Source organism: Tachypleus tridentatus, chromosome 6 (genome assembly GCF_004210375.1).
Source record: "Tachypleus tridentatus isolate NWPU-2018 chromosome 6, ASM421037v1, whole genome shotgun sequence".
NCBI lineage: Eukaryota > Metazoa > Arthropoda > Merostomata > Xiphosura > Limulidae > Tachypleus > Tachypleus tridentatus.
This window is the reverse complement of record NC_134830.1, coordinates 42,296,971-42,309,154: the sequence shown is the minus strand read 5'-3', so window position 1 is coordinate 42,309,154 and position 12,184 is coordinate 42,296,971.

The following is a 12,184-nucleotide window of genomic DNA, read 5'->3' as shown; positions in this document are numbered from 1 at the left end:
GATGGTTGATGTCAGAAACTACAACTTTGACAGAACGGATGTCAGTTTGTTGCTAATATCGAAACCTGCGAGTTTTGAGGTCCTTTCTACTTGATTTATTCACAGAGTAAAGTTCTCCTCAGGCAACGAGTGAGAGATAAATAAAACCTGTAGCGGAGATAAAGTTTTGATGTAATAACTAGAGCAGTCATATTAAAATAAACGTGGCGCGATTACATTCGACTTCAACGCCAGAAGCAGATATATTGTGTTTCACATAAACTCTGAAATCAAATTTAAAATATCTTAAAAGGACGACATTTCAGCTCTAAATAGTGAGTGAATTATCTGAAAGTTTTATTATAAAAGAAGAGTGAAATATTGGCTTTCATGTGTCTTTGGTGTTGTTGAGTTTTAAAGTTGTTTTTGCATTTCAGAAGTAAAGACATCGAGAACAGTTTGTGTTTTTTCTGTATTATTGATCACAACAAATGGGCTTTAGTTTTCGGATCAAAATCAAGATTTTAATTTCATTGATAAACATAAAGGACATGTTTAAGAGCTTACAGCTCAAAACCGATTCTAACTGTTTTGCACTTTCGCATCACAGCATCGAATGTAGAAATGTTAGTTGATTCAAAATATCTAGGAAAAAAAGAAAAGTTACGCTAATAAAATTGAATAAAAATATTTCAGTGAATTCAGATAATTTAATTAATAATAAATAAATCAAGCAAAAGAAAACCTAAACTGAGCAAATAATGATAATTCGTATCATTAAGTGCTGTCACCTAGTGTCCAATTGGCTTACTTAGTATGTCTTAGTAGTTAAGGTGCTCGACTTGCAATGTGAAGGTTAGAGGATCGAAACCCATTCCCAAACATTCTCGTACTTTCAGTAGTATGGGTATTGTAATATAACGGTCAATCACTATTCGTTGATAAAATAGTAATTTAAGAGCTGACGGAAGGTGTTGTCTAACAGCCTTCTCTCTAGTCTAGGGCACATAGCACACGAGAAACTTTGCTCGAAAATGAACAAATAATCCTGATCATTCTCTGTATATATATACATGCACTAACAAAATGCAAAGTGATAGCAGAACTGAATGGATGGCAAAATCAGGAAACATACGTCTAATATGTGGTTCATTGAATATCGGGTTTCAATACCCATTGTGCGTAAGCTGTTGTTAAAATATCTTTGTTTAATGATTGGGAAAATGTAGCTGTTAATTAAAAGGTAATATATAACATATGATATATAATGTCTTAACGCTAGAGATCACTGTCTAATGGTCGTGCACGTTTGTCAATGTGCAACTGAAATATTCCTTGATAACTAAACTCTTTCTACGTTTGAAACGGTTTTGGTCACAAGGTACCTGGAAAGTTTGTGTTATGCATCAATTCTCTCAGTAATTCGATACTTTCTCACGAACACTATATTTTTCTTCGTCGCCAGCTGCAGAAATAAATAATAAACATTCAGTAAACTATGTGCTCTATAAGTGATATGATTTCAGAAAACGATAATCATTTGTGCTACTTGTCTTCTAATAAATGTCAGTGAAACTATCATAGTGCAAAGCTGTTCAATGAATGAAAACTGTACAGACTACAGTGATAGACATGTGTATAGCCTCACTAAAGCTATATTGTATGCTGTTTGAATGTTATTTCAAACCTTTTCTTTCACACAGAAGAGAGATAAGAAGATTTATTTATGTATTTATTTTACATCTGTAAATTTCAACTACGTATATTTTATTATTTTAGGTCAACAATATTAGAAATACCTATTCTTGATTAACATGCATCCGTTGAATGTTCGGGCGCTTCATAAACATAACGCTTGCTTTCTTATGCGATGAATAAAACAAAAAAAACACATCTAGTGTTGTAACCTTGCAGGGATTTGGTGATACATTCCTTACATTACTTGTATGAAGTTTAATTTTGCCTCACTTACTGGATATGTGGAGTGAGCACAGCACAGACATCTTTTTTGGAGCTTTGTTCTTAAAACAGCTCCTGATTCAGTGACATCAAAACCTAGTCTTAAACCCCTACTATGGCTAGGCATCCTTTCGGGCGCGTTGTGGCTCCATTGTTATACCATATAACTAAGGACCCCCCAACCATTCTAAGTTCTTCTGGGAAATTCAGGCCTGCTCGTTTTAAAACTGTGGGAGGAGTTAGCTAGATAAGGCTACATGCAAAACAAAATATAACGCCCCGTGATCCAGAAGGAATCAATAATACAAAACCCATGTCAGATTCAGATTCAAAGAGCACACTGTTAGACCATCATCATATTTGTCGCGTGCTCCCTTGATAAACTTACTCGTCATGAGAATCTTAAGATTTAGGTATCTTAACATTGAGGTAAACAATATGACAGAAGTTGTAACACTCCATGCTTTTCTCAATATAAAATGAAATTATAAAAAATCTTCGAACGACTGCGTTGCCACAGTTACTTTGTCAGACTACATTTATTCACAACAAGATCGGGATGACAGTATCTAACAGTGTGTACGTTTTAATCATCATACTAACAAATAATATTAACAAACAACTGCCGGTAAATTAGCGGTGCTATAATGCCGTTAAATACGTATGTAGCAAAGTATTATTATAATCAATGACCAGGTCAGATTGTTAAAGCTCTCGACTTGCAATCTTAAGTTCGATGGTTCTAACCCCCTTTCATCAAATATGCTCGCCCCTTTAGTCATGGGGGCGTTTAAGTAACGGTTAATTTGTTTTGTTTGTTTTGAATTTCGCAAAAGCTACTCGAGCTATCTGTGCTGGCCGTCCTAATTTAGCAGTGTAAGACTAGGGAAGGCAGCTAGTCATCATCACCCACCGCCAACTCTTGGGCTACTCTTTTACCAACGAATAGTGGGATTGACCGTCACTTTATAACGCCCGGCTGAAAGGGCGAGCATGTTTGGCGCGACGGGGATGCGACCCGCGACCCTCAGATTACGAGTCGCACGTCTTAACACGCTTGGCCAAGCCAGGCCTTAACGGTTAATCCCACTATTCGTTTGGCAAAAGAGTTGGCGGCTAGTGGTGATTACTAGTTGCCTTTCCTCTAGGATTTACTGCTAAGTTAGGGACGGCTAGAACAGATAGCCCTTTGTAGCTTTGCGCGAAATTAAAAAAACAAGAAAGAAGTACTAATGATCAGGGAAGAAATCATTAACAAGCACGCATGTCATTAGCAGAGACGTAGAGATTCTTAGAACACCTACGTAAAGTATTCTGAAAATAGTTTTATATTTTCAGTTTTCATCGAATGATTCGTTTTCTTCTTACAATATTTTTGCGGTATTATAACCGAGTCCTTCTTTATTTCTAGCATTACAGTTCTTCGTTTCATAATTACGATCTTCCCTGTAAAAACACATTTGATTAGCTTAAGGAAAAACTTTTGTCTAATATTGTGATTAGCGTTGTATCTATTTATCTTTTTTAAGGAAATGGTAAGTATTTATGAACAAAGCCATGTACGACATTTCGCTCTCCACTGACACAGCGGCACGTCTGCGGACTTATAACACTAGAAATGTGGTTTCGATACTCGAGGTGGATATAGCATGTAGTCCATCGTGTAGCTTTGTGCTTACTTCTAAAACAAACAATCACGACATTTCAGAATAAACGTATTTTGATTTCTCCAAAGGAGAACTCTCATTAGCTCTTTTTCCCCGTCGCGCCAAACATGCTCGCCTTTCAGCCGTGGGGCGTTATAATGTGACGGTCAATCCCACTATTCGTTGGTAAAGGGTAGCCCAAGAGTTGGCGGTGGGTGGTGATGACTGCTGCCTTCCCTCTAGTCTTACACTGCTAAATTAGGGACGGCTAGCACAGATAGCCCTCGAGTAGCTTTGTGCGAAATTCAAAAACAAACAAACAGACAAACAAAGATCTTTTTTCCTTTGCTAACGCACAGAAATCTAAATCTTGCACACACACACAAATCTTTCGATTTATGACACATTATGTAGTGTAGTTTAAATTAAGAGTACTTGGTTTTATGAAAAATATGCCATATCCGACTCTGAAATAACTGAACTTGTTGAGAATTTTGGGCACCTGTATAACAAATGACTCGTGATCAATCCACGTAGAGTAAGATAAATTATTATTAAGCATCTGCCATGAATTATCTAGAAGATTTGTCTATGATTGATTAATAAGTTTTCTTGAGGTACTTAGATCTGAAACCTTATTTCTCACGCATTGGGCTTATCGAATTTATATTTGAAGAACTTTTAATATCAGCTTTATTAAATATTTACAAATTCATTTCACTGGAAACTTATGTATACCTGATGCGCAACGGAAACTTAGGAAACCTATTAATGAGTTCTCACAAATACACGTTAATCTATCGTATGAAAAGATGTACCTAAGAATGAATACTTTATATCAAAACGATCTTGAATATGCAAATAAGCAAGTCACGTGGCGATCTAAACTGATATATATAATAGCGGAGGAACGGTATGTATGATAACTACATTTTGGCGTTGTTTGGCGTCATGTGGTGCCAAATATTGATCATTTCTGAGAAGAGGATGTTGCAGACATATTCAACTCATAATATTCATACACTCAGACCCAAAGGGCGTGTTCAGATTGAGAATAGCTTTAATAAAAATGAATATGGATCAACTTGGAGCCCCAGGACCATCTAGAAGAAAAACCAGCAAAAGTCGTACAACAGGCTTGGTGAGAGCCAAGTAATTTGTATAACAGTTGAGAATTCACGATAACAAAAAACAGAGACAAAAGTTTTCATGTGACACAAGCAACAGTACTCAACATAGTCAAACAGAAATTTCGTTTGTAAAGGCGACGCAAAAGTCGCTTGTACATAAGTTACTTCTAATGCACACGCCTTCAACCGTCTCGTATCGCCACAAGCAGAAGAGAATGAAATAGGTATTCCTGTTATTCAATATAAAGCCGTCAGAAACAGCACGTGTTGATTTTTGTGCGATAGTACTACTTAAACTGACGCTTGAGGCAGTCGTCCGAGTACACTAGATACAATTCTGGAAAGTCAGCAAAAAGGAGCAATAGCAACTTCGTTGTACGGCTATTATCAAGATACACTGTTGTTAGATATAATACGACTAAGTGTAGTGACAAGAACTGCAACGACGTGGTGAGGCTCTTAAGTTGTTTTAACACAGATAGCTCATTGTGCAGCTTTGTGCTTAGTAACAAACAACAACTCAATAGCTTTGTCATAAATGTCAGATCATATTGTTTATCAGCTTTGGAAAACTCCTAGGAATTACTTTTTCTCTACAGAACACTGTTTTTACATAATACAATTACTTCTATATTAAACTGTTTACAATTTTTAAGCCTACAATTGTTTTTTTTTTATGATTCTCGAATTGATAACCAGTTCGTCATGATGTACAGAGTTTGCGAAAAATATCTGTAAAGTACAACTGGCTGGGGCTGGAAAAAAAATAAAACGATTTTAAATGAAGCTTATGACGTACGTTTCTAAAGGAAATATGGCGATCTATGTAAATATAATAGTAGTCTGCTGTATGTCTTTGTAACTATTTCACAGGGTTTCGCGGTTTCTATAAGCGTTTTTGCGTTTATTACCATTATTTCGCCCCCCCTCTAGATAGATATCCACCAACTTTGGTATAAGTTTCATTGTGTCCATAGGAAGATATATGCCAATTTTCAGTTTTAAATTTTATGGCTTTTATGGGCATTTTGCGTTTTCACGTTTTTCACCACCAATTCACTTGCTTTAAACGAATGTTCACCAAATTAGGTATTAAGATTTATTGGGTTTTGCGGTTTTATGGGCGTATTTTACCATTACTTTGTCCATGCTGATGGATCTTCATCAAATTTGACACGAAGGTTTCTTGTCTTGGATCCATATGGAAATACATGCAAATTTGCAGTTTCACATTTTGTGTTTTGCAGTTTTATGGTTGTTTTTGCGTTTTTTACAATTACATATAAGGTGAACATCTTTTCATGTCCTAAGACAATCTTTCATTGATCATGAACTTACATAACTTTGGTCCAGAGGACAGGTACTCCAGCTAGTCAATAATAACAAAAGGGCGTGTCTATGTGTGTACGTGTGACTGCCAAAGCTCCAAGGGAAAGGACCTATAAGCCTAAAATTTTGCATCCATTCTTGTCGATGGTGTGTAAATGAATATTATTACTTATATTATCCACGTGCATGTGCGCATGTGCGCCTCATAGTATACCCTGTAGTATATCAGTGTTGTTGGATATGCAAAACTGTTTAGGTTAAAAATTATTGCTTAGTTTATTTAGTTAAATATTAAATCACTAAATAAACTAAGTTAAAATTAGTTATTTTAAAGGCGATAGTTATGACAAGTTTGGTTGTGTAACTAGGTGAAAATCGTACGTTGTGTGTATGTGTTGTTGTCAGAAAATGTTAAATTATCCGACGTGTAAGTGATTAATCTTTTCTACAGTGAGTTTCACAGCCTTATTGTAACAACAGAAATAGAAAAAATAATTAATTTTGTCACTTGGGTTCTAATGTAACTGAACCAATCTGTGTGCACTTTCTACAAGAGTTTTAGATTCAGCTATGACATCGCACAGTATAAATACTTTTTGTATATATGTTTGACTTGTTTTCTTGTTCGAATTTGTCGCCACTAAGTTAGAGATATCTTCTGTAGAAGAATCCAAACTCATATACGTAAAGCCCTGATAACTGGTTAGATTAACAACTTCTAATATATAGAAAAGCCAGTCCACTTTGGTAATAATTACGTTCCAACAACGGCTTTTATGTCATGTTGCTTAGCAACTGAAGTGTGACCTAATATAGTTATTATTGTATGTACTGAAAGTATAAGATAAAATATATAAACAACAAAACTGGAAAGATATTTGTTGATTTCTTAACTTACAGTCTTCATTGATTAAATATGTTTGTTTTTCATTAAAACCATTGGTGATATAATAGAAAATAGCTTAATTCAGAAACGATTGAATATATATATTTTTTTACTTTCGTGACATATTTTATGCACTTGCCAAAATATATCAACCTAATAACCGGTACGGGAGTAACTATGACTCTCTTAAGGTAATCATATGTCTGGTTATCTAATTAGTGACGCGCATGAATGGGTTAACGAGATTCCCACCGACTATCCAGCGAAACCACAGCCAGGATAATGTTGTAAGATAAAAGTATATTCTTTAATAGACAACCTGCGTTATATATAATGAACTTACTGCAGTGTGTAAAAGTTGTACGTGTTATGGGTATAGGTGTGTGGACGTTCTGAAAATAATTTTATGGTCTAGTTCGGTGATTCCCTCACTCTTTCAGTCTTCCTTGATATGAATAAAAAGTTTGTGATTTTAAAAAGTTCCCCCACTGCTTTAGTATGGTGATTACAAAACAGTGCCATAGTCTGTTTGTTTATTGGAAGAGAAGCACAAAGCTACACAGTGGGCTATCTGTGTTCTGCCCACCACTGATATCGAAACCCAGTTTCAAGCACTGTAAGTCCGCAAACGTACCAGTTTCAATGGCATATCCCTCTTTACAGAAGTTCTAACCGCTGAAGCTTACAAGATAGCCTTATAACTCTATACCCGAGACCCTAACCCATCAATAGACTTCCCAGCAACCAATTAGCAACCCTCATAGAATTCACCACGATGAAGACAAACTTCATGTTCAACAACCACAACTGTATACAAACAAATGGCCTAAGCATGGGCAATCCAGTATCACCAGTTCTAGCCAATATTTTTATGACACAAATTGAAACACAAGTAATTAACACAGCATTACATCCACCACTATACTGGTACAGATATGTAGACGACACGATTGCGGGATTCACATCTACAGAACATACACTTAATTTTTTCAATCACATTGACTATAAATATACCAACATCAACTTCACATGTGAACAGGAAGAAAGCAATCAAATATCATTTCTTAACCTCAAAATTACAAGAACCGACACACAATGTAAAACAGAAATCCACCGAAAAAATCACCTATACTGGACTATACATTCTTTGGGACTCAGTGCATGAAACAAAACAAAACCTCAATATACAAAGAAACCAAGTAAACACAGCCATAAAACTATGCTCACCAGATAAAATTAACGATGAATTAGACAAAATAAAACAATACTTCATCAACATCAACAAGTTTCCTCCACAAACCGTAGAAAACATTATATGTACACACCTTGACAAAAAACAAAATCAACTAACAAAAGTATATATATCTCACAAATAAAAAAAATCACGAAACCAAACACTGCTGCATACCATATATTCCCAACATCAGCAGAAAAATAACTAACATTTGGCAAAACTAGTAAAAAATATGACATTCCAGTTAATACCAAATTTATTTAAAAACCAGACACAAAACTAAGGTCTATACTATGTAAAAACTACACTGACAAACACCACACCAACATTATTTATAAAATACAATGTGACAACTGCCACAACTTCTCTATAACAAGTAGAAAAATGGAAACCAGATTCAAAGAACACAAAAAGTCATCTTCACACTTTTTCGAACATTTCAAATTCAATAAACACAACATAACCATAGAAAACACCTAAATAATAAATAAAGTCACAAACATAAACAAACGCAAAATTAAAGCCTTACTTATACAAAAACTCAAGCCCAAAATAAACCAATACAAAGGAATACCTTTATACCTATATTAATATATACTCAAACACCTAAGCACGCCTTCTGCATTCCTACATTCAATTACGCAACCCCTTCAAACATGTGGTCAGCTATCGGTCAGTTACCTCTTTCTTTCTTTGTGAACCTGACGATGACCGAAGAAGGTTGAAACGTTGTTTGCTCCTCTACATAGTTTTCTCTATCCATACCAGTCGTTTCTACATATATATGTAGTAATTATTGCTATTGTGTACCTTGTCATTTGTTTATAGAAATATGTTTAGTAGTTCAATACCATTTGCAAACATGTTTGTTTGTTTTTAAACGTTTCACAAAGTCTAGATCCACGTGTTTGAAAAGTTCCAAATCCGCCTGTTTATTAAACATTTATTTCAGCTCTTTTGGTATATCGATTGCTTAAAACCGCGAGGTCATTGAACAACAACAATAAAAAAGTTTATTTTTATTTCTGAAGTCTTCAGTGTTTATTCATTAACCTTACCAAAACATGAGGCTTATATTTTTATATCCTTTCCATTTTACCATTATATTGTCATTTGTTATGTTACTGAATCGGAAACGATGCAAGTTTTAATAGTGTATTCTAATAGATTGATCAACTGGAAATTGTTAAACAAAAATAGAGATAGTGCAGTACATTGGTTTAATCTTGAAATATTCTGTGGTTTGTAAATTCCACCATCGCAGACCTGTAATATTACATACAGAGAAAAAATGTTGTATAGCGAATTGAAACGAGAGTATTTTAATAGTTTGGAATAAAGAAAATATGTTAAAATGGAGAAATATTAAAATATAAGCTGTTACAAAAGTTTTCTGTTGCAAATATAAAGTTAAAGGGAGTTATAAATATTTCCACATCTTGTGTGAAAGGAAAACATCCACCTTTCTGGAATGCATAAAAATTTCCAAACCTAATTAAAAATACATTAACATCTGTTATGAATCGATACGCTATTTCAAAATATCTATTATGCTTTAGTTACAATGCAAATATATTTTGGACTAATTATGCAGATGCGACACTCTGCATATTTTTAGCAATAACATTTGATAACAATTAAGTCACTCACATTGAAAAACCCATTGGTTAATATTATATATATATATATGTGTTTAAAAACCTTATTATGAATTTCCAGTAGAATCAGTTTTTTAATACAAACAGTAAAAATATAAATAACCTAATTTTGTTCAGAACATACAAATTTCTGACTGCAGACTCATGAAACACAGATACTAATCTCCAAGTAACACTCACACGTGAAAAGTGGTTTATTGCAAATATGTCGTATTCGTATACAGCTTAGGGAGTATTTGTATTCGATTAAAATTTCCAGTATTCGTCTTATTCCTGCTTTAAATTTTTTTGAAACTACATGTAATTTTCTATATTTAAAATAGTTTGTAAAGCTTCCAAATTGGTAAATCTTTGTAACTATTTCTATTACATCTTGCTGAACTTCTGTTCTCTTAGTCTCTTATTTGTTCAAAGTGTGCTAATTTTATCACATTTATTATGTCCAACACATTTCGTTTTGAGGTGTTCCGCTAAGACCTGTTAAGTTTGTTTGTTTTTGTGCAATTTCGCACAAAGCTAGTTCGAAGGCCATCTGCACTAGCCAACCCTAATTTTGAAGGGATAGGCTAGAGGAAAGAGCAACTAGTGAACATAATCCACCGCCAACTCTTGGGCTGCTTGTTACTAACGAATAATGGGGTTGATTATCAAGATATAACGCCATGAAATGGGGAGCATGTTCGATGAAGGGACGTGAACCAGCAATCTAACGATTGCAAGTCGAGTGCACACTAACAACTAAGTCATGCCAGGCCAAAGCTGCTTAGCTTATGTTAATTAAATTTTAAAGTGCTCAAAAATTTCATTATCTTTAAGCACAGCTCTGAATTTAATATGGCCATGTTATGTGAAAGTTGTAGACAGTCAATAGTCTAATTGTAAATTGCTATAACGTTAATCCAAGCTATATAAAAAGACTAATATTTGCTATTATGTTTCGATTCTTACCCAGTTTTCCCACGTTGCTGGATGAAATAGCAGAGGCTAGCCGGTAAATTGTACCTACAATGAGGAAGAACTTTTATTGACGTGTCTGTATAGCGCCAGTAATGATATCTTATGTATACTGTCAATGACAATACCGTTATTTTCCTGATGCATCTCTATAATTCGATAACATACCGCCTTTTTGATGACGTCATATAGTGTCAGTAATGATATACTTTTTTTTTATCTGTAACGTCAATTACGGTAACTTTTTATGTCGACGATGATACCGATGATGTCGATGCATGTGTGTAGTGTCAGTGGTGATACCCTTTTTTCATGATGTATCTGTGTAGTGTCGGTGGTGATACCGTTTTTTCATGATGTATTTATGTAATGTCAGTGATGATACCGTTTTTTCATGATGTATCTGTGTAGTGTCGGTGGTGATACCGTTTTTTCATGATGTATTTATGTAATGTCAGTGGTGATACCGTTTTTTCATGATGTATCTGTGTAGTGTCAGTGGTGATACCGTTTTTTCATGATGTATTTATGTAGTGTCAGTGGTGATACCGTTTTTTCATGATGTATCTGTGTAGTGTCAGTGGTGATACCGTTTTTTCATCATGTATTTATGTAGTGTCAGTGATGATACCGTTTTTTCATGATGTATCTGTGTAGTGTCGGTGGTGATACCGTTTTTCATGATGTATCTGTGTAGTGTCGGTGGTGATACCGTTTTTCCATGATGTATCTCTATAGTATCAGTGGTGATACCGATGTTTTCATAATGTAACTTTATAGTATCTGTGATAATACCGTTTTCTCATGATGTGTCCGTGTAGTATTAGTGATAATGTTATTTTCCTGACAGCGTATTTTTACCATATGTCACAGGACAGTTCGTTTGGTGACGCATTTTATAATATCGTGAATTACGAAAATACTTCAAAATATTCCATTATTTTTTATAAACACCATAATAAAACTCCGAAACAAAATAATGTGATTGGATGGTTGATTAGCTATTATAAAACTAACTAGAAAACGTCATAGATTCGTTATCCCTTTTATCATATGGCTTCTCAGGTTACTTGGTAGTAATATGCATAATTGCCTCAAACATACATTGTAAATCCTGTGAATGATAATTGTGAAAAAGGTGTAAAATGAAATAAAATCATTCAATAACAGTGTCTATAAATCATTTTTTTTAAACATGCTTGTCGTAATCTTACATATTCTATAATGCACCATCTGCTGGGATGAGAGATCTTACACATTCTATAACATTGTCTTTCTTCATATTTGTGAGCTCCTCTCAAATATGAAGAAAGCCATTGTTATAGCGACGTAGGTTTTGGTTATCAAGACCTTGATTGATTACCCTAGAAGTTTGTAAATTATTTTGTTCTGACCTGGATATATAAGTC